We start from the raw sequence: 23,830 nt of genomic DNA on the forward strand, positions 1-23,830 counted from the left end.
GTTAAGGAGAGGGGACAATGGTAAGTCCTTGTCTATGAGCTTGCCTGTTGTCTTAGTACCAGGAGGCAGAGGCAGGATAAATGTCAGTGTGAAGGCAGCCTAGCTCTACAGATAGAATGTTTCAAAAAAGCCAAAAGAGGGAAAGAAAAACGGATTCCATCATCCTTGGGAATAGGAGGTCTTTGGGGGATCTTTTCACTGTGGCCCCCTCTGAAATCATATCCAAGTGGGCAGGGTCACTCTTACAGTTGGGCTGCTAGAATTTACTGCTGCAGTACCAATTCCCTTGGAGCCTTCTGGGAAGAGTCTGAGCTCTTCTCCCTATGGAGTGGGAATGCAAGAGGGATGATGTAGGGTGGTGAATTCTTTCACCGTTAGATCAAAGTAGGGGGAGCAGGTTTACTGAACACACTGGGAGAATTCAGGGAGGTTGGTCTTCAGAAAGAATCACTGTCTGCAGCTACCATCTATTAAAAAAAAATCTATTTTTCATTGTTCCGGGTGTGAGGAATGTACCTATGTTTGTAGAGGTCAGAGGACAGCTTGTGAGGTGTTAGTCTCTCCTTCACTCCTTCCACAGTGTGGGTTCTGGGGATGGAAGTCAGGTCACCAGATTTAAAGGAAAATTCTTTTACTCACTGTGTCACCTCACTAGCCCACTACCCACTTCAATTAGGACGAGCCATCATGCAGTTCCCACCATGCAGTTCCCACCATGCAGTTCCCACCATGTAGTTCCCACCATGCAGTTCCCACCATGCAGTTCCCACCATGCAGCTCCCACCATACAAATGATAATGGTTCTTTCTGACTGGTCAGTATTCGAGTCCTAGAGGACTTAGAGAGAGCAGTTCTGTGGTGTCCCATTGAGGTTAATTTTGACTGGCTATGTTCACTCTATGGGAAAGAAGTCTGGTTTAGGGCTCTAATGTTCTTGTTGATCATTAGTGGTCTTGATGGCTGGTTTCTGAGATGTGACATACTGGGCAAGATAATGAGTTTCAGGGCTTTATGAAAGCTTTATCTGAAGAAATGGTCTCTACATGGGACCTTAAATGGGCTTGAGACATCTCTGTTCAGCAGTGATAGGAGACCTTAGGAGTGCTGTTGAGAGGAGAGTTAGGTAGGACTGTTGAGTTTCTTGTATTAAATTACTAAGGAGGAGCCTCGTAGCCCTCTCCGCCTTTCCGGCTGGTTGTGTGTATACAGCATACAAGTGACACTTTATTTTAAGGGCCTCACCGATTCCTTGGTTGTTGTTTTTTGTTTGTTCATTTTGTTGTTTGTTTGAGTGAAAACTGACCATAGAGAGAAAGGGAGACCGAAGTGAAAGAGTACATGTTCAAGCGCTGTTGTGCCCTCTGTACTCTTTAGTCTCAGTGGGAAAGGCTTTTTAGACAGCCCCTAGAGGTAACTGCTCATGTTCCTGTGAATAGCCTCTCCCTTTGCCTCTCCCTCCATATGTAACTTTTATTAAACTCATTGTCTCACTGTGGTGAATAGGATTAGGAATATTGACTAGGAATAGCCCCACAGACTCTTGTCTTTGAACGCTTGGCCTGTAGGGAGTGTGGCTTTGTTGGAGTAGGTGTGGCCTTATTGGAGGAAGTGTGTCACTGTGGAGGCGGGCTTTAAGGACTCCTATGCTCAAGTTATGCCCAGTGTGGTACAGTCTCCCTTCACTGCCACTGAACTCCTTCTCCACGTCCGCCTATACGCTGCCACGTTTCCTGCCATGATAATAATGGACTAAACCTCTAAAACTGTGAGCCAGCCCCAATTAAATGTATATGAGTTCCTGTGGTCATGGTGACTCTTCACAACACTAAGACACTCCTAAAAATAATAATAATAATAATAATAATAATAATAATAATAATAAAAAGGAAAGGGGACTAGCTGGGAAGAAGGAGATCAGTAGGAATGCCCCATGGGAATTTGTTCTCCCTAAGAGAATATAGGGGCTTGGTACAACAGCATATAGAGTCCAGAGTCTTGTCGATGACTCTAAGGTCTTTCACTACCCAGTATATGTTATCAGGGCTTCTAACTCCAAATATGGGCATGTCACAAGGGAAGTTACAGGGACAGAGTACACTGGTGACCAAATGCTTATAGATAAAAGGAACAAACATCCTTGGACTTCCAGCTTGGGGGAGAGGTGCCTGAGAAAGGAGTTGGAATTTTCAAGAAAATGTTTTGTAGAGATTGTGCACAACGATCATCCAGAGAGTGAGACACAAACCTCAGGGGGATTTTTGGGGAAATAGGAGTCTAATGATGTGCCTGGCTAAGAGGGGCCAGGAAAGCTAGTGGCAATGTTGAGCCCCTCCCTAAGGGTGCAGTAGGCATTTCAATAATACTGAATGTGTAAAAGATAAAAATTTCTAAGGAACATTCTAGAGGGGGTATGTGGTGGCTTAGCTCTGCAAGAATCACCCACTAATTTCAATAAAGTGTATCAAAAAGGAAGCTATTTAGAAGTGGCTTCCATATTAATTAAATTAATTTTAGTTCCTGCCACATTCAGGGTCACCCAAGGCTCTTCCATAGAGAGAGAAAAAAATCTGAGAGTCTATGTACATACAGTCTGTTAGTCAAGCCAGTCCTCCTCCCTTGGAGTCCAAGAATAGACCCAGTGGTACCCTCCATGCCCCTGGCCATAGTATCTCCAGGACTGTGGGTATTGAGGTAACCCTTCCTTTTCAGAGAGAGGCAATCCTGGATCCAATGTCCCTTCTTTTTTGCAAAGTGGACAAAGGCCAGTTTTGACCATCTTGACTGAAGTGTCCTGGCTGACGCAATGAGAATACTCACAGAGCAGGGGAGGGGGTATTACTTGAACTTGGTCTCCCCATGCAGAACAGAAGGGATGTAGATGAAGCTTTAAACTGTTCGTGTTGGGATGGAGGCACCTAGTGCTGCCCTGGCATAGGCTTGAAACTTCCTCCCAGTTATCGAATACCTTTGAAGCCAAGTGGGGAAAGAACTTCAGATCCCTGCCCAGCTTTTGGAGGTTCTGTCTGATACCTGAGGTGGACTAACTATGAAATGGGTTGAGAAGTGACAAGGCCTTCAGGACACTCTGGGTCCCAGGGTAGGAATTATACATGGCCTCAGCCAGTCTGAAGTTAGACAGGGCAGTCTGGTATAATCAGCAGGCTTTATCACTACTGGTTAATCAGTGTAAACATGTAGCTATGACCCTCCTTACCTGGATTCTTCTCCTAAGGCGCCTCCCAGGGTCTGTTTGGGGGAAGTGCATCTTCCATGGGAGAGGGGGGGCTCCCATAGGATTCGGATGAGGGTCTCATTAGCCCATCATTCAGGCGCTGACCAAGCGCAGGTCTTTTCCTCATGTGAACCGCAGTATATGAGTACACATAGTCTGCTGACTTTAGTCAGAGGAGATGGAGGAGATAGAGAAGATCTTGCTTTAATGCATGTAGAGAGGTCTTGGCTGAAAGAGACCACTTTGGTTTCTGTCTGGCCAAGGTCAGGTATGAGGAGGGGACACAGACCTTGACAGTGCAGGCTATGTCATAGAGGAACTGTAGGCTTCCTGAAGCATCAGCAGAACACATTAGGTCTATAGAGTTCTTTCTTGAAAGGGTGTGTGAAAGGGTGAGGATGTCAGAGCCCTGGTTATGGGAGAACTGTTGAACCCCTTTGGGAAAATGGACTGAGGGAGTGGTTGATAGGATGAGGTGGGATGAAGGAGGGCTATCCAGGATGTTCTGGGCTTCTGAGGACCCTGGCAATCTCTCTAAACACACGTGGCCGGACATTTTGCAGATTTAGGTCTGGAGAAAAGAACATGAAAGCTTGGATATATATAGGATACCTCTGACCACCTAGAACATTATGTCAGAAGTGGCTGAGAAAAGAGAGTGTTGTGGTGAAATGAAGGGTCACATTTGCAGGTCTCCCAGTGTGCACTGCAGCCAAGTTACATCACAAAGGAACACAGGATGCTTCCTTCCTTCCTTCCTTCCTTTCTTTCTTTCTTTCTTTCTTTCTTTCTTTCTTTCTTTCTTTCTTTCTTTCTTTCTTTCTCTTTTAGGATCTAGGGATTACATCCACCTCAGTTCTTTATAATACATCCCAATGCTGAATGTGATGGAATAGAAGGTGCCTGCCTCATGTTGAGACCAGGGTGGATGACCCTGAGGCACACCTCTGGAGGAAAGGGTCCAACAGAATTGTAAGAAAACTGATGCTACTATTCTCAAATTGCGGAGGGGAGGGGCATGTATCTTTAGAATGTACTTTCTGATGAAGTGTCTGAATTAGTTGCTTTTCTAGTACTATGACAAAACACCATGACCAAGACAACTTATAAAATTTTTTTTTAATCTGGGCTCACAGTTCGGAATGTTAAAGTCCATGATCATCATGACGGGGAGCACGGCATCAGACATGGCACTGGGGCAGTAGCCGGACACTTACATCCTGATCTGCAAACAGAAGAGAGAGGAGAGAGGAGAAGGGAAGAGGGAGGGAGAGAGAGGGGGAAGGGGGAGAGAGAGGGAGATGAAGAGGGAGGGGAAGGGGGGAGAAGGGGAGAGGGAGAGGGAGAGGGAGAGGGAGAGGGAGAGGGAGAGGGAGAGGGAGGGAGAGGGAGGGAGAGGGAGAGGGAGGGAGAGGGAGAGGGAGAGGGAGAGGGAGAGGGAAAGAGTTAACTGGGAATGATACGGGCTTTTAGAACCTAAAAGGCTACCCCTAGCAACTCTACCAACTGGAGACCAAACATCCAAATATGTGAGCCTCTGGGGTTCCATTTCTTTCAAACCATCATGCTGTCTGTCAAGAACTGGAGGTGAAACTTTAATAAAAAGGGTATCATTTTTAAAAGACTCCCTTGGTGTAGGAGCCAACAGTTAACAGGCAAGAACACTAGGCAGGTTCAGAATGGGAGACTTACCCATCTGGTAACTCCTGATGTTCTCAGAGAGATGAAATCAAGTCTCAGGAAAGCTGGCCAGGAGAGAAGGGAAGACCACACTGCAGGATGTGGGAGAGCATCTCCTGTGATGAGCACAGCTTAGTGGATGCTGCTGTGCAGTCTGCACCAGGAACGGCCTGAACAAAGAGAGAGAAAACCATCCTCTCTCACAGGCTGCTCCAGACCTTCAGATCTCATCAAAGAGTTGCCTTGGCTAGAGCGGCAGTCGCCAAGAGAGGAGGGTCTTTCCATCAAATGTTCTGTTAGAGAGCCCCAGTCCCTGACCTCTGTGGGAACAAGTGTGAGAAGAGAGAGGCCTTTAGACTCCACAGGAGAGAGAGTCCTGGGATAGAAAGAGAAAGTTCGCAGGAGAGACTGGGTTCCTCAGAGCATGGTGCCAAATAAAAAGAGAAATTTCCCAGAGGAGACTGAATTTCTCTCTCATGTCAATAGACATGAGTAGGGAAGATCTCTATTTACACGTAGGTCAGAATCCTTCCAGTGTCCTGAAACTTCTTAACAGCTCCTCAACCTTCCTAATGCTGCAACCCCTTAATACAGTTCATCATATCGTGATGACCCCCATCCAGAACATTATTTTGGTTGCTACTTTGTAACTGTAATTTTGCTGTTATGAATCATAGTGTAAATTGGATTTACATGATAAGTGTCTGTGGATTGAGAACCATTGTTCTATATAACTACCAGAAGGGACTACCAAGTGGGGCCAGGTTGGTGAAAGTATTCGGAGTAGGAAACGGTAGGATAGTGGAGCACAGTGCAGTGGCTCAGGAGGCCAGGGCAGTGACAGAACCACCTGCTGGGTGGCTGTGGAAGTGGGGGTTATGCTCTAGCATTGCCCTCGTCATTAGGATGACCCACCCTGTAGTTCCTGTCACATAAAGGAGGGAGGTCCTGGATGGTTGATGTGCCATCCTGGGCAGAGGCTGGGTTTACACAGCAGCAGCTTTGGTCCCAGGTCACAGTTAATTTTGATTCTCATGGTTTGGGTGCAACAGTTTCCCTTGGGGAGACACTAACTGGAGGCATAGGCTTTAGAAGTTCCCTGCTAGGGACCTCTCCTTTTCTGCAGTGTCTGGACCACGACTTTCTCTCCATATTTCCCTCTCCCTTATGAAGGTTCACTCTCTGATGGAAGAGTCACCCTTTCACAGGCTTCGGGTCTATTACAGAGGAGAGACTGGCAGGAGCCTAGGCAGGTCCCCCAGCCTCTGAGATGCAGTTTCTGCCACTGTAAAAGAGGCCGATGCATGGGGTGAACAAGGTAATATGTCAACCGTTGGATTGCTCAGTTGTATGGGTATCCTTTTTACTGCCCAGGATAACTATCTGACTCCAGCTGGTCTAGCCTGCACTCAACACTTCTCTCTGCTCTCTAGTACATATCTAATGCTATTGTGCGCTGTGTAAACTTTATCTTTGCATTATTCAAATGCTGATTTCTCTCTCCTCATGTCTTGCTGCAATCCAGACATGGTATTATAGCGCTTATTCTAAGAATCTCTTGTCTTGAATTTGTGTAATCAGTGCTCATCATTTATTCTCTGCCTTGTCAATAAAAGCCGGAAAAGCCAGTAGCTAGGCAATAGAAAGATAGGGTGGAACTTCCATCAGCCAGGGGAGGAGGGAAAGAGAGGAAGAAGAAAGTCAGCTCTGAGGAGGGCAAGAGGAGAGACATCCTCAGAAAACACATTTGAAGGACAATACTAAAATCCAAGCATCTTTAGGAGGGAGCCAGATTAGCTTAGATGACATCAGTAGAATTATAATGCCTAGTTATTTCACTTTAAGTTGAAAATAAATCTTGGTCTCTCTGTGTCCTTATTGGAGAACTAGCTAGGATAAAGAAAACAGCCACTGTATTAATGCATTGAATACATTTATATTAAAATCACTGATACATTTGGTGCCCAATGTAGCACCCATTGTCTAGTTTTTTTCTCTATGCTCCTCCCCCCGCCCCCCCAGCTCCCAAATGATTGGGACTGAGACTACTAGATTTATTCAATCAAACTTTACAGCACAAAACCTGGGAAGTTGTTGACCTATTCTAATCCTCTAGCCTAACCTGGCTACCTCCTGTTACCCTTGACATACTTGTCTTTTAGCAATGATCTTGCTCTCTCAGCTTCAGGTATATTCTCCTAGGATGTCTCTTCTTACCCTCCTCCTGTCTCATCCTCCTCTTGACTGAATCTACCTTACTCTTTTTTTTTCTCCCCCCTTTTCCAGGGCTGGTGGAAATCCTGCCCTATTCTCCTTTTTGCTCAGCCATTGGCTGATTGGCTTTTATTGACAAGGCAGAGAATAAATGTTAAGCATTGTTTGCACAAACTATACACAGGAAGTTCTTAGCATAAGCATTACAGTGCCGGGTTTGCAACAAGGCATGAGGGCAAAGAAATGAGCATTTTAATAACACAATGACAAACTTTACACAGTGCACAACATCATTCCTACACTGCAGAGAGATTGTTTTGAAGCAATCAAAACACTGCCCTCACCCTCCTTCTGGCCTAAGGATTTCCATCCTCCTCTTCCCAGCTGTTGGGTAGGTGTGAGGAGTGTTCAGCTTTCATTCAGTTTCTATCACCCGTCCTGTGCAGGCTGGGGCCTCAGGACTCTGAAGTGCTTGTCTTAACAACAACAACAACAACACAACAACAACAACAACAACAACAACAAATCCCTTTACCCCTTCCTGGGAGCCCATCAGCTTCTGGGCTTTCCCTTTCATTACCACCCTTGATTTTCCCTACCCAGCCAGGGAAGCCCTTGGGATGAGGCATCTGCTGCTCTACCTGCCTCCCAATCCCATCCCTGTGTCTACTGTTGACAGACTCTCCTCACCCCCACCCCCACCCCACCTTCTGAATGTTGTTTCTGCTGCAGCAAGTAGGATCTTCCTAAACTACAAATTTGCAAAATGGCCATGACTCTTGCCTGCTTAAAATCTCTCAATGGCAAAAGCTTAATTTCCAAAATGCACCCATGGCCTACATGACAAGCCCCTTTCCCTCCTTTCTTTGGCCATCTTTTGCCTACATCTCAAGGTTAAATTGCTGGCATACAAGGGGGAGGGAGGTGAAGGCAAGAAGTGCCCTGGGAGGGGGCCCCAATGGAGAAGTTAGAGAAAGGATTAGGGTAGCTGAGGGGGTTTGCAACCCCATAGGAAGAACAACAATATCAACCAAACAGACTCCCCAGAGCTCCCAGGGACCAAGCCACCAACCACAGTGTACACATGGAGGGACCCATGGCCCCAGCTGCATATGTAGCAGAGGATGGCCTTGCCAGGCATCAATGGGAAGAGAAGCCCTGGTCCTGTGAAAGCTCAATGCCCCAGTGTAAAGGAATGTCAGGGCAGGAGGGAGTGGATGGGTAGGTAGGGGAGCACCCTCATGGAGGCAGGGAGTTGGGGGATGGGACAGGGGGTTTCCAGAGAGGAAACTAGGAAGGGAAATGTGGTGGTTTGCATATCTTTGGCCCAGGGAGTGGCACTATTAGAAGGTGTGGCCTTGTTGGAGGATGTGTGTCACTGTGGGGGTGGGCTTGGAGACCCTCCTCCTAGCTGCCTGAGGATGCTCAGTCTGTTCCTGGCTTCCTTCAGAAGAAGATGTAGAACTCTCAACTTCTCCTGCACCATGTCTGCCTGGATACTGCCATGCTCCCACCTTGATGACAATGGACTGAATCTCTGAACCTGTAAGCCAGCCCCAATTAGATGTTGTCCTTATAAGAATTGCCTTGGTCATGGTGTCTGTTCACAGCAATAGAACCCTAACTAAAACAGGGAATAACATTTGAAATGTAGATAAAGAAAATATCCAATTAAAAAGAAAAAATAATTAGATTAAATATAAGTAGAAAAATCTCAGATTAAAAAAAAAAAAAGTGCCCTGGGAATCCTCTACTCTGTCCAGAATCTCCTTCCTCCAGAAAGCCCCCTGGAAATGTTGGACCCCTTGTTAGTTTCTGCAGGGTTTTGTAGTTAAACAGCCATTTTCACAATTTTCTTCCCACTCCTCCTGGACATCCTGCCTATGTGATACCCCAAGAACAATGCTAGGTAATTTTGTGGGTTTCTCATCTTTTAGCTCACATTGGTCTTCATCTCCTGTATACACACACACACACACACACACACACACACACACACACACACACACACACACACACACACACAGAGACACACACACACACACACACACAGACACACACACACACACACACACACACACACACGTACACACACACACACACACACATACACACATACACACATACACACACACACACACACACACACAACACACACACACACACACACACACACACCACACACACACACACACACACACACACACACACACACACACACACACACACACACACACACACACACACACACCACAGTGTGCATGTGGAAGTCAGAGGACAAGTTTGTATTTGTGGGAGTCTGGTCTCTTCTTCTGCCATGTGGGATCTGTGTATCACACAGCTTCCTTACCTGCCAAGCCACCCTCTGGTCCATCTTGTTTTTTTTTTTTGTTTTTTTTTTTTTTTGTTTTGGGGGTTATTTTGGTTTATTTCTGTTGTTGTTTTGTGTTGAAGACCCTCTAGTGATTCCGATGTCAGTCCTTAGAACCGACTTGGGAACTAAGGGACTTGAAAAGATGCTGTATGGTGGACAAAGTTCTTCCACACAATCCCCATCTGTAAACCCTGGGGTGACGTTTCTAGGTGATCAACAAACTCCTCCCCTTTACAGATGTGGAAACTGAGACTCTCACAGCTCTCACCCGTGGTCACACCACTGAAGCCTCATGCTGGCGTGGTGAAAATTCCAGTCATCCTACTGTAGACTCCCGGGTGGGCCATGCTGACATCTCAGCAGTCACTGTGTGATGAACACTCCTCCCCTCCTGCCAAACCAAATGTGTCCCTAAATATTTCTCTCCCACTCCCCCACCTCCGTACTTTCCCCTGTCTGGAAGGATTTCTCAGCCCAATCTGCCAGCTGCAGGCCTTGCTATCTTCAAAGCTGCCACCTCCCTCGCAAAGACATTTCCATTCCCTGCTCTTTCTCTTCCCTGAAGTTGGAAAGGCTCCTGAGTGCAGCCTGCCTTCAGCCCCTGCTTGCTTCATGCTCAGGCTACTGCAGCTTCCCAGTTTGACCATTCCAGGTATTCTTTCTATAGAGGAGCCCTTTGCCCAGCTCATCTCTGACCTTCGTAGGCAAACCTCTTTCAGGAAGTGCTCCCTGCATCTCTAATCTTCCGCCATGGAGAGCCCTTCCTCTGCTGCCAGGGGATGCCAAGGATACCTCTATGTGAACACAATCGTAAGGTATGGACTCTGGGCCAACTAGTCAAGTTGAATCTCAGCCTCAGAGTGGGCAAGTTCCCCCAGCAGGCCCTCCCTGCCTTATGTTTCTTTCCTGTAACACGGGGAAATAATGGCTTCTACTTGAGAAGTTGTGGTAAGGATTAAGGAATTAATTCAGGTCGAATGTGTGGTTTGGGGCCTGCACATGGGGAATATTGATTCTTTCCCTGTGGCTTATTAATTCATTTGATGGTCCTGGGAAAATGCTTGTCAAACTGGACAGGAAAGAGGATTCTGGGAAGATGACAGAAGTGGAAGCATTGGGATTCTCTCTCCCAAGTGCCACAAGAATTGAGTTGGTGGGTTCTGTCTGCTGTGGCTGTGGTAGAAATCTGGAATCTGTTGAATGCTGAGGCCTTTCAGGGGAAGACTTGGTTCATGAACTGTTTGATTTCAGTCCACTGTAACTGCTAACCCAAGCAGCAGCTACCTGTATCCGTCTTGTGTAGGCAACTGTGCAAGTGTGTGCCTGGAGTGAACTATACACACAGCTAAAGAAGGATGTAGTTCTCAGTACAGGCTCAGTCCTGACCTTTGACTCTGTCACTTCTGAGGAAGAGACACAAAGACACTGCGATCCTTTGTTGGTATGTCTCCCCAAATAGTGCAAGACTCTGCCTCCATGAAGCAGCTACCAGGGACTTAACTGGTATCTTTCCTTCTCTTTAATTTTTTCCCCTTTGTCCCCACTGGGAGCCACAAATTAAAGATCATTTATTCTAAAGGAACAGTGTATATAGAGGACACTACAAAGTGACCACACACAGCCAGGGAAGGCACATACCTTAGGCTGATCCTTGTAACAACTTTGTTATGTTTTGTTTGTTTTATTTTTGTTTTGTTGAAACAAAGTCTTGCTATTCCCGTTGAGGCTGCCCTAGGACTGTGTAACACAATGATCGGACACTTACATTCCACTGCCTCTCCCTTTTCAGAACTGGGAGTGCAGGCGTGTACCACAATGTCCAGCAGGACAGCTGTCAGTCAAGAGAACACCCAAGCAACTATCCACCCCAAACGCTGCAGGGGACAACCTTCATTTCAAGACCTACTAAATTACTAGTTTAAAACATCAAGTTTTCAACAGAATACTACAAGGTTACCAAACATCAAAGCATGCCCTATTTGAAGAAAAAAAGGGGGCAGGGGGAGACTGCTGGGTAGGTGTCTTTGTAGGTAAAATGTAAGACTGGAAACCTGCAATCCCTGTAACCCATATGAAAGTGGAAGGAGAGGCTGGTGGCACAGAGTAGTCTTCTGAGTGTCACCTGTGTCATGGCATGTGCACACATCCCATATGCCATCCACATGTACAGTAATACTAATACTAATGATACTAATAGGTAAGTTATCAGAGGTCAGGCATGACGGTGCATGCATTTAATCCCAGCACCCAGGAGGCCAAGACAGAGGTAGAGGTAGATGGATGGATGGATCTCTGTAAGTTGGAGGCCAGCCTGGTCTACATAGTGAGTTCAAGGACAGCCAGGGCTATGAAGAGAGACCCTGCCTCAAAAAAAGGAAAGGAAAATATTAAATGGAAACTGGAAACTGTGAAAGACCTGACAGCCGACCTATTCTAGAATAGAATATTTGCTTTAAAAAAAGCAAGGGAAAGTGAAGAAAATGATCACGAGTTAAATGGAAATAACCAAGAAAAGATGTAAAAACCTCACAGCGAACTTAGAGCTGAAAAGTACAATAACGGAGATGGAAACCACTCCGGGGATGCAGGAAATAAAAGAAAGAAAGCAACACGGAAGTCGGGATGATGGAAATACATCTGAGGAACAGCATCAAACCATTAGAGAAGCGTAGACGGAGCCATCAGCCAGCGAATCGATGCATCATGAAATCTGAGGAGAAGAGACATGGATACAGAGAATGTTTGGAAAAGAAATGTTTAGGTACTTTGCAAATTTGATTAAAAACACGGAGATAAACATCTGTAATTCCAGCAAACTCAAAGCAGGTCCAAGGAGGACCTTAAGAGGGGCCTACGTGGAGATATTATAGTTAAATTATCAAAAGCCAGATTCAGAATCTTTGAAATCTTGACAAAAGCAGCCTACAGACCCATCATCAAGGGGATCACAGTAGGAAATGCAGCAGGAGCTCGGAAACTTCCGGATGCCTGAGGCAGTAGGACAGAGCCAATCAGCAGGCTGGATGCAGTAGACAGAGCCAATCAGAATGCTGAGGGAAAAAACTGTCAACCAAAAATCCGGTGTCTCACCAACTTTTAAAAATGAGGCCGAATTAAGACATTTCCATCCTGTCCTCCAAGAAACATTGAAGGGAGCTGCCTACTGTGAAAGAAAGGAGTGCGGACAACAGCTCCAGCTGTAGGCGGAAGTTCCTGATCAAGATAAACGCACAGACGGTTATAAACGCTAGCGTTGCTGTAAGGTGGTTTGCCAGCTTCTTGTTTTCTGTGTGTTTTGTTTAGTTTTTAAGGTACACACCGAGTAAATGTGTAATTCTGTGATTTTAATAACGGAAAGGGATAAGAAAGGACTATTAAGGGACAGTGTGTGTGTGTGTGTGTGTGTGTGTGTGTGTGTGTGTGTGGCTAAGTTGCTATAAATTCAAATTAGAGCATTATACCTCTAAGACGTTAAACATAATCCCATAGCTCATAAAGAAGATAGCTGTTAGAACAGAAATGAAAGTAAATGAGGGAGGGATTTAAATATTTTACTGCCAAAAAGTCAGCCAGACACAGAAGAAAATGCACTGCAGGAAATAGAACTACAGGGCACATGTAAGACATATGACCAAATGCTAGAGTAAAGCCCTCCACATCAGAAGTCACCCTTCTCTGTGGGGGATACGCTTCAAGAACCCCAAAACTGAAGATGGTGCTGAGCCTTATGCATGCCGTGGTTTTCCTAGTTTTAAGCACCTATGGAAAAGCTTAATTTATAAGTTAGGCAGAATGAGAGGGTAACAGAGCAGTGAGGTCGTGGTGGTGCGTGCCTTTATTCCCGGCACTAGGGAGGCAGAGGCGGGTGAATCTCTGTGAGGTCAAGGCCAGCCTAGTCTACATAGTGAGTTCTAGGATGGCCAGAGCTACACAGAGAAACCCTGTCTCGGAAACAAAACAAAACAAAGAGGTTAACGGAAATGGTTAATAAAATGGTGCTATGAGGCTGGAGAGATGGCTCAGTGGTTAGAGCACTGACTGATCTTCCAGAGGTCCTGAGTTCAATTCCCCAGCAAAACAAAACCTTCTGTAATGGGAATGCTCTTCTGATGTGTTGGAGACAGCTACAGTGAAACATTAAATAAATTAAATCTTTTAAAATGGTGCTATGGAGGTCCTTATATCAAAGTGCTATGATAATATGTGAGTATTCTGTCTGCCTGTCTGTCCCTCTCTCTCTGACACAGGCAGGCATTAGACAAAGATTGTGTTATATAATGGATATGATCGGTTATATAAGGAATAAAGATTATATTACAGGATGGAGAAGCTGGACAAAGGGGATATTTGAGTCCTGGGCAGGGTAGAGTGGAACAAAGTAGACAGAGTGAAATTTCATCTTGCTACTCTGAACAATTTAAATCTTTTGAGTTATTTCTGGAATTTTCCACACCTTAATTGACCGTGGGAAGTTGAAATTGTAGGAAAGAAAACTCTGGACAAGGGAGACTACTGTGACTACTTGTATACTTATTATTTTTCGGGACAGGGTTTCTATATATACCCCGGTTGTCTTGGAGCTCACTCTGTAGACCAAGCTGGCCTTGAACTGCCTGCCCCTTGCCTCCCATGTGCACCACCATATCCAACTTCATTTATTTACTAAGGTAGGGTCTCAGTTGTAGCTCAGACTGGCTTGGAACTTGCAAACCCTCTGCCTCAGCCTCTCCAGTGCTAGAATTACAGCTATGAACCACCATAGTAAATGTGTAAAACACACGATCCAACTACAGCTCTTTCTTGATTAATGATTAGGTTATCAAACAATAAACCCACTTTACGCTGGAAACAGCTTATTAGAACTTAGCACACCTAATCTCGGAGACATCCTAGCTTAGTACCCTCACCTGCTGGAGGAGACTAGCTGTGCTTGTGACTGGCTGAAGGAGCTGCCTGACATGGCAGAAGAGCCAGTTTCTGCTGATTACAGATTGATTTTACATTATGCTGTGTTAATGTCACGTTAAAGATGATTAAGTCAAACCTATGGTTATGTTTCAGGTATAGGAGGCACAAAGGAAGCCATTGGGGACCACTGATATGTGTTTCCCAGGAGAGATTAACTTGAGGTTCAAAGACACAAATAGATCTACAGTGAAAGAATGGGGAAAAGATCTTTCAGGCAATTACCAACCAAACTCGTCGGGCAGCTGCACCAGTGTTATGCAACTAGACTTGAACTGTAAACATCACTGTGGAGTCCTCCACAGTCCCAGGGACAGACCTAACAGACAGAGTCAGGGAAAGAATGAAGAAATAAATGACAGACAGATGGACAGACAGACTAACAGATGAAAAGCTGAGTTCACCGGATCTGAGCTCTGGAGAGAAACCTCACCCCAAGGGTGTAGCTTCGGTTTGACAAGATGAAAAGGTACAGATGGGACAAAGTAAGGGCTGCACAACCTCATTCTATCACTGAAGCCGACAGGGAGGGTTAAAGCTGGGCTCCGTGGTGCTCATCTTTAATCCCAGCATTCAGGAGGCAAAGGCAGTTGGATCTCTGTAAGTTCGAGGTTAGCCTGGTCTACATAGTAAGACCCTATCGCAACAAACAAAAAACCCTACATAAAAGCCATTATGAGCATCTTACCACGCTGAAACTCTGTAACAAACAGATAGGGAAACGGAGATTACAGAGCCTAGGAACACACTATGGCTGTAGAGGCTTGGAGGGCCCAAAGGTGGTTTGGGGACTTAGAGCACCTTGCCTGCTCTCTGGACAGGTCACAGGGCTCTTGTAAAGCAGTAGATATAATCTGTTAAAATTCCAACCTATGTGTTCCCCAGTCTGGTGGTGGCTGGAGGTCAGAGGCTGTTTTCCAAGTAGCTCTCACAACTGGTCCCTTTCCAGAGGTCTGGATACAAACCTGAGCCCTTCCCTCCCTCTCCCCCTCCCCTCCCCTTCCCCCTCTCACTCCTTCCCCTCTTCTTCCCTTCCATGTCCCTCCCTGAGTCCTACATCCAGGAGCTGAGCTCAAGTACACTTCAGACAACAGATAATGCTCCCACCACTGTGGATCAACCTGGGAACTGGAAGCCCTGAAGATTCACTTACAGTGAGACACTTTAGCCCCATTCACAGCCCATTTTAATTCCAGAGACTGAGGCCCAGGAAGAGGGATGACTTCTATACTGTTTCTGTATTCAGCATTCCCACCGCCTCTCTCATCTCTCCTGCTGTCTTTATTCTCTGTCCACCTCTCCGTCCACCCCACGTGTTTCTCAGATGGTCCTCTGACACATGATCTAGGCTGATCTGGGAGTTCACGGTCAAGTTGGACTCACCATGAAGACAGATCACAGATCCGGATGAGTTTGTCTGTCTGCCAGCAATAGAGACTGAGCACAGCTTCCAGAGCAGTCAGAGAAGTTGTTATGGGGCAGGGGGGAAGGAATCCTCTTGGACCCAGAGGAGATGGCAAGGGGTGCTTAGCAAAGGAACAAGGTGACCTAAGAGGGGGAAAACCTGCAAGGGAAAAGGTGGAGCAAACAATGTTTCAGCGTGGGTGGTTAAGGTACAGGGAATGAGGGGCTGCAGTGAGGTTAGCCCTGAGAGAAGAGGGGGAAGCCCTGGAGAGTCTCACCTACCTCCAGTTAGCCTGTTGGTCACCCCCCAAAGGCCTGGCAGTGCTCTTGCCTTACCTGCCTCCCTCCACGTGCATGTGGGCACTCACTCTCCCCCTCTGAGCTCTACCACTTCATTCTCTCCTCTGAGCCTAGCAGTTCTTGCTAGGAACCCACCTCTTCCTATGCACCCCTGTCCTGTTTTCCTGCTGAGGACCCCAGTATCTCCTTCCATGGTATATAAAGGCACCAAGTCTTCAACATGGACCCAAAATCCCTGGCTTTGCCACTGCTGACTCTGACACTAACTGCTGTGAGTACCATACCGGCAGGGAGATTTCTAGCCACCGGAACCCCTCTGACCGTTGTTTCATTGGCCCCTCTAGATTGCCCGTGTGTGGAAAGACGTCCATTTTCACTGTGGTCCAGAAATCTCACCACATTAGCTATCCCAGATTGCCAGTGAAGCCTGGGGCCCTTGTTATCTCCTTCGGAGTGATAACTCTGTTATCAGAGAGTTGCGTGCAAAGGGCTGCGTATTCTTATTACACAGCTTAAGAAAATAAAGTATTGAAATAAGCTTATTACTTTCCGTCCCAGTACAAACAGAACTCTGAAATGCTGCCATCTCACAAGGTCCATCTCCATGCACAGCAGAGTCAGTGGTAGGTAAGAGCGAATGGGTTTTATCAAGATATTTCTTTTTCAGGTTTTTAAATGATAGTTCACAGTAAGAAGCACATAATACCACCACTGGACATGAACACGCGCGTGCCCACCTGTATTACACTCTGATAGTTTCTTTTCTGCCCCATTTTGTTAGGAATATCAGTGGTGTAGGGACTGGAGCTGAAGCCGTTAAGAGCACTGACTTTTCTTCCAGAGGACCTGGGTTCAATTCCCAGTACTCACCTGGCAGCTCACAACCATCTCTCACACAGACATATATGCAAGCAAAACACCAATGCACACAAAAACTAAAATAAAGAAAAAGGGAGAACTAGCAATGGTGGTCACAACTGTGAATTGATTTCACCTCCCATTGACCATTATAATGGGAGATGTGGAAAGAGCTGTTTTAGTTTTTCTCATGTTAAAACAAGACAAGACATAAGGAAAAGAATTTCTTCTCAGCCTCCCCGCTCAGCTAACTAAATGGAATTCATCACCTTCCATACTTCTCTAGAAGTGCACAGACAGACCTCTGGTCCTTCCAAGCTACTGAGGATGTCATACTGGCCCTTCCTGTGTGAGCAGAGGGAAGTAGCCCCGCCTCCCTCTCAGTCCTGCCAGCTCAGTGACTCTGTGCTCTGCTCTGCCTGTTGCCAGCCCCAGCACCACAGAGCACAAGGCTTTGCATGAAGTATAGACACAGTACATGCTCACAGAAGGATAGACTTTAGACTCCAGGAATGTTAAGACCATGCGCAGAACCACTGTGCCAACCAGACATGCTATCACACTCCCGTCATACGACATTCTGGAGGCTGAACCCTGAGGATATTGGGTTGGAGGCTTACTGGAATTATATAACAAGACTTAATGAACCAACAGTGAACAAACAAACAGAACTAACCTGAGGTCCAGAGGGGATGATAATTACATGGCGGGAACATAGACTACTCTAACCAGAGTGAGCATGGGACCACCAATCATGGAAGCATGGTGATTGGATACCCAGAAGGTGGACATGGAGGGCCAGAGACTATGTCAGTGGCAATGCCTCCTGGCTGGGATTTCTCTGACTCTCAAGGCTGCTTTATGAACTTCTTGATAAGAAGCACTGCTTTGCTGGTCTGGTGGTTATTCGGGAGCGATTAGGACTATTGGGACTGATTGATGGCACAGACTGTGTTCCCTCTGTGCCTGACCTGACTCCCTTTGTAATCAAATGGCTGACCAGCATTGATGTTGGGACCTATTTTTCTGGGGGGCCTAGAAGACAAAGTCCCTGCTCTGGCCTGGGTGTGCATGGTGACGTCTGGGCCAAAACCAATGATACATCAAGAGGGATTCTCAAAGCAGGACAAATTGCATCAGAAACCTGGATTTTACAGATGGGGAAACAGGCTCAGAGAGGGCAGGAGTCCAAGTTCACAGACCATGCTGTGGCAGAGGTCCAGGGAGAATCTACTTTCTTTTTAGGCTCCTTCCTAAACCCCACAGGTCACTCGGCTCACAAGTAGAAGGGCTGGTACTTGTACCCTAGCCTCTGACTGAGGCCCCTGTCCTTACTGTTACTCTGTACTATCCCCTTATGTCTCTCCTCTGCCTCATGTTCTGGGACATGGCCAGAGCAGGAGACTGAGGGTCCACCAAATATGGGAGGGAGTGGAGGAGGGTAAGCCTTGCTCTTCAATGGGCACATGGCAGACCTGGCATCCCCAGGTCAAGGGAGTTGATTGCAAACTTTCTGTAAGATAAAGACAATCATTACTTTGGAAGCTAATGGAAGGGGCTCCCTGGCATCATCTTGGAAATTGGCAGCATTGTGCACACATGGCAGCTTCTCTGTGAATTCTCAGAGGCAAGGTGTAGTAAACCCTGGTGATTAACAGGGATGGCCTCGCCTGCCAGTTGCCTCCAGGGCTGAGACAGGAAGGTAGTGAGCAGGCGGCAAGGAACTTTGAGTCAGGCATTGCAGAGTCACAGTTGCTGGTGTTGACTCTAGGTGCTCACAGCAAGGCTCACAGTGAGCTGTCTGGTGTCATAGGTGGGAAGCCGAGGCGGCATGGGACATAGGGACACAATGGAATGGACAGAGTGTCAAATCCCGTGAGAGCAAGACGCAGACTTATGCCGTGGGCAGTTGGACCTGAGAGCCCTTTGGTAGCCTCCATGTTTGCACACGTGTCTCATCTCTGCTGAGGGGCCCAGTGGGTTGGCCATCCTTTTGTTAGGCTGTGCTGGGTCCTCTGAGTGGGTCCTGGTCCCAGGTAAACATCTATTGGAATCTTCCCAGCGCTTCATCCAGTCTCCATTCCTCCATATTCCCCAGGATCACCACAAAAAGTCCCAGCTGCCTGCCTCCACATCGAGTGCCTACTTCCAGGCCCAGACAGTGACCGCCCAGGCTGGGTGAGATTCGGATGCTGTGGTGCCTTCCACTCTCTCTGCCTTGCTCTGTTTCCAACGTGCAGAATGCCCTCTCCCTTGAGCCCTGGGGATTGAAATCTAGTGTCTCCAGGAGCTGGGAGCACAAGCAAGTTCTGTTCTTAGAACAGTGGTGGAGGTTAGGGGGTGGGGAACATCAAGAAAAGAGGTAGCTTGGGGAGGGAGAGAATGAGAGGTAGTGGAGAGGAGCGAGGAGAAGAAAAAAAGGGCAGGACAAGGGCAGTCTTTCATCTGCATATGTGCCCAAGCACCCAGTATTCCAGAATCAGGATCCTGCTGGTTAGAGAGAATTTCATCAGAATGAGCCTGCCAGGATCAGCTTGACAAGAGGGATGCTTCAGTCCACAACAGGCAGTGAGCTGCCAGGGTTGGTTAGTGAGCTGCTGGTGGCCAAGGCCTCAGAGCCCAGAATCCTATTTCGGAGCTTCAGGAGAGGAACTGCCACTCAGGAAAGGAGAAAGGGCACTTGTCTACATCTGCCCCAGCGATCACTGTCGCTGGTTGCTGTGAGAATGTCAGGTGTGCTGCTTTCCGGGAGATCAAGCTGAGGCCCACCCAAGGCCCATTTGGTGACCCCAGGAGGTGGCATTCCTACCTCTGTTTTACAAATGGAGGCTTTGGAAGGAAGAGATTATTCAGCTGGAGGTAGAAGTGATAGTGAAGTTAGTTTTATGCCATCAGCACCTATGATGGGGGCCCTGGGAGATGGGAAGTGTTGACTTAGCTGGGGCTCCCAGCAGACATGACATAATTCTGACCTTAGTCCTCACTGGCCCTCACTTAGTCCCTTCTTTAGTAAGCAGGAGGCTGAGACTTGAATCCAGCGTTCCACATCAGAGTCCCTACCTTTAACTGCTTCTCTCAAAAGCGGGGCTGTGGAAGCTGGCCTAACCCTGGAGGGACACCCACCAGCCTGGTTCAGTGCACTCCAGGTTGGGGCACCCCAGACATGGTAGATGACCTGTGCTGATATTTTTTGTTTATCTTCTGGGACACAAGCCAACTGTGAGTCTGTTCAAATAGTAGTTGCTCGATGCTTGCTTGAGGCAATCAGCTAATGTGGAGAAGAGAGAGGAGAGGGTGAAAGGGCAGGGCAGGGACACACACTCGAGCTTCGGGAGCATTGTAGGTCATAGTCAGAATCCTGTGGATAGTGAAAGAATTTCATCAGAATCGGCATCCCGGGAACAATTTCACAAGAGGAATGTTTTGGCCCACAACTGACAGTGAACTTTCTGCCCCAGCCAGAACACCTAGTCTGATGTAAAAAAAGAACCTGGGTCTGGGTCCTGGGGTAGGCCTTCCTGCCTGGCTCAGGGCTAGTTCCCTACAGTCTAAAGAAGCAGCTGCTCCACGGGCCTGGGTCTCTCTGAATGTCCAGGGTAGGGGCTTGGATAGTCTGGTTTTCAGGGTCTTTTCAGGCTTGCATCCTCGCTCTAATGCTAACTCCTTAGTGAAGCTCACTTTTCAAAGACAGGAAGCTCCTGTTGCCACTACTCTTAGAGGACAGATGTTCCAATGGTCTTTACCATTCAAGGACAGCCTGGGGACTACAGGAGAGAAGAGGACTGCTGTTCAAACATGGAGCAAAACAAGCTGCAAAATATCCACAGCTGTCTAAAGCAGACCCTTCTCTTGCCCTGGGCCCAGAGTCTGAGCATCCCAGCAATTTAATGGCTCATGTCTGATGGGCATCTGTCCAAGCGAGCCATGGTACCACACCACCATGCTGCTGCTGAAGTGAATTATGCAGGGTGGTAGAGGGGAAAGTCAAGGTCACGTCCTATTGTAGCGCTGACTTCCGGTGTGTGCATGTGCCTTCTCTTCCCCGAGATTCGGTGTCCTCCGAGGACCACATTGCTGCACTGTGTGAATGAAATCAAGGGCAAAGCTATTATAATGGGGTAGACATTGGGTCCCAGGGAAAGGAAGTGGACAAAAGAGGGATCTAAATGACCCATGGTCAAAGTCTGACTCTGTCGCTCATCATTATAGTTAGAATTGTGCTCCCCACCCGCATTCTCTCTTAAAATCCTAGATTATCTTAGATTGTAAATATCTGGGGCAAGGTACAAGTGACAATGAGGTCAGCAGGCTAGACTCTGATCTCGCACGACTGGTATCTTCACTGGGAAGAGAGATTTGCTTGTGACCCCACATGTCGAACGTCATGTAACTATAAAGATGGCCGTCTACTAACCATGGAGTGAGAACTCAAAAACCAAGCCCCAAAGGCCAGTGATGACACACAGTTAATCCCAACACTGCGGAGGCAGGTGGATCTCGGAGTTTAAGGCCAGCTCATAGAGTGAGTTCCAGAATAGCCAGGGCTACAAAGAGAGAGAAAAACCCTGTCTTTAAAAACAAAAAACAAACAACAAAAAAAAGCAAGCCTGCTAACTCCTTAACCTTGGACTCATAAGAACTGTAAGGTAATGCATTTAACACATTTGTATGGTTTGAGTCCCTAAGAAGAGGTCTGGTGCATAATAGGGCCTTAGCAAATGTCCTTAGCCTATCTAACAAGAAGAGTAGCTGGCTGACTAGGGATATTGCAGAGTCATCCTGTGTCAGCATGGATCCAGGGCACCCTACCCTTGACTCCACCCTCATCTAAAGCCCAGATTGGCAACCAACCCTGTGTTCGCCCAGCCCTGGCCTCGGGACTGGCTTCCAGCCAGGTTGGTTGGGAGCTGGGTACATAGTGGACTTCACCTATGCCCAAGTTCACAGCAAACCTGCCCTGGTTCATAGGCCATCTTGGCATAAGGCACGGTTGCCAGGGAGTGGTAGAGAGGCCACAGAGACAGGAGCTAGGGGACCCCCCACGCTGCAGTCTTGGCTGGGATCAGCACCTAGTGTCGCACTCTTCCCACTACCAGACTGTTTACAAGTCACTCCAAGCCTTGGGGAAGTTACAGGGCATGGGGTAGGGAGACCGTGGGATCCAGGAGTCAAATCCCAGAAGGGCCACTGATGGGCTGTGTAGGCTGTGTGACGCTGAGCCTTCCTTCAGTGGAGACTAGTCGGGCCCAGATGGATAGACGGAGGCTTCTGTAATGGGAAGGTCATCTCCACCCATAGCGCTCCCAAGGCCTTCCATAATGGCATCTATTGTGACCAGTGCACAGCTGACTGCTTAGAACTGTTCTGAGTCAAATTCCTGGAGAGGCAGGAAGTGTGCCTGTGGGCAGGAGAGCTGTCTGGCACATCCAGCGACCAGGGCTTCCTTCCTAAAACATGCCCCCTGCAGCTCTTGGCAGCCTGAGAGCATAGGTAACAGCCCTCAGCTCCTTGGCTCCCTCAGTGAGCTAGTACTTGCTAGCATTTGTTTCCACCCAAACTTGTTGGCATTTTCATGTTTTCAGTGGTCTCCCTGCCCCTTTCCCCGAGTAGAATGATGATCATGTAGCATGAACTTTGCGTAGGTCACTGTTCCATCTCCTGCCCCAGGAGTTGCCGGGTGCTGAGCCCTTGCAAGACTTTGGGCCCTGAACTGTCTATTAGCGGTGATTAGGAAAATGAAGGAAGGACAGACATATGGACACAGAAACGCTGGGGTTGAGTGATCTGGGCTCTCAAATGGAGAAGCCATAGCACCCTAGGCTTAGTTTACTATATACACTTGACCAGGAAGGTAGGGTTGTTGATACAGATATTCGAGGAGACAGAGTTATTGCATACAGATAAACAAGAAGGCAGGGTTATTGCATTCAGATAACCAAAAGGGCGGAGTTATTCCATAAAGATAAACAAGGAGGTGGGGTTTATGATGAGGAGCTGAGGCAGGAGGCAGGTCTAGCTAACCTGATAAGAGCAGTCTGCGGGAGAGCAGTCTTCCGGCTGGAAACATCTTGGTGGGGGCAGACAGCTATGGTGAACATTTTCTGTACACAACGTCAATATTCACACTCGAGGCTTTGCTACTCCCATGGGACCGAGGAATTGGTCCTTGTTATGGCCCTGCATGTGTCAAACAATTCATATTCCGTACAAGTGTTTACTGGCTCCCTACAGTCTGGTACATAGTAGGACTTCAGTCAGTCTTTGGCGGAGGAAGAGCAAGAGAGAGGGAAGAAACTGTAGATCCTTTGTAGTTAGGCTTTATTACGTTTGGGACTGTAGCTTTAAGTCAGAGGCCAGTTCTGTTTTCTAGAGACTTCCATCTGATGCAGGAAAGAGACACAGCGATTGTTAGCATGACCTGCTCCTTGACAGAGGGAAAGAGGCCCCAGGCTGAGGGCATGAGAGCTGGTGGCAGCTGATGGCTTTAAGCTTTAGGAAACAGGGAACCCTGCTGAGAGAACATAGGTTAGCAAGAATTAGAGGGGCCCGGTAAGGGCAGCTTCTCAGCAGAGAACAGTATATGCAAAGGCAGAGGTTGGGAAGCGCTTGTGTGGTGTTTGCAGGCATGTGTTGCTGGTGTTAGAGATGTGTGTTGCTGTGTACAGGGTATGGTACAGGAATGTGCTGGGTTGGGACCTGGTGGGACCCAGCTTTGACATGTACAAATTCAGCCTGTGACTTCTCCGGGCCCTCAGAGGCCTTCCCCTGATTGAGAGTGAGGGCTGTCCAGGGGCAGCCAACCA

The sequence above is a fragment of the Rattus rattus genome, chromosome 2, assembly GCF_011064425.1.
Source record: "Rattus rattus isolate New Zealand chromosome 2, Rrattus_CSIRO_v1, whole genome shotgun sequence".
NCBI lineage: Eukaryota > Metazoa > Chordata > Mammalia > Rodentia > Muridae > Rattus > Rattus rattus.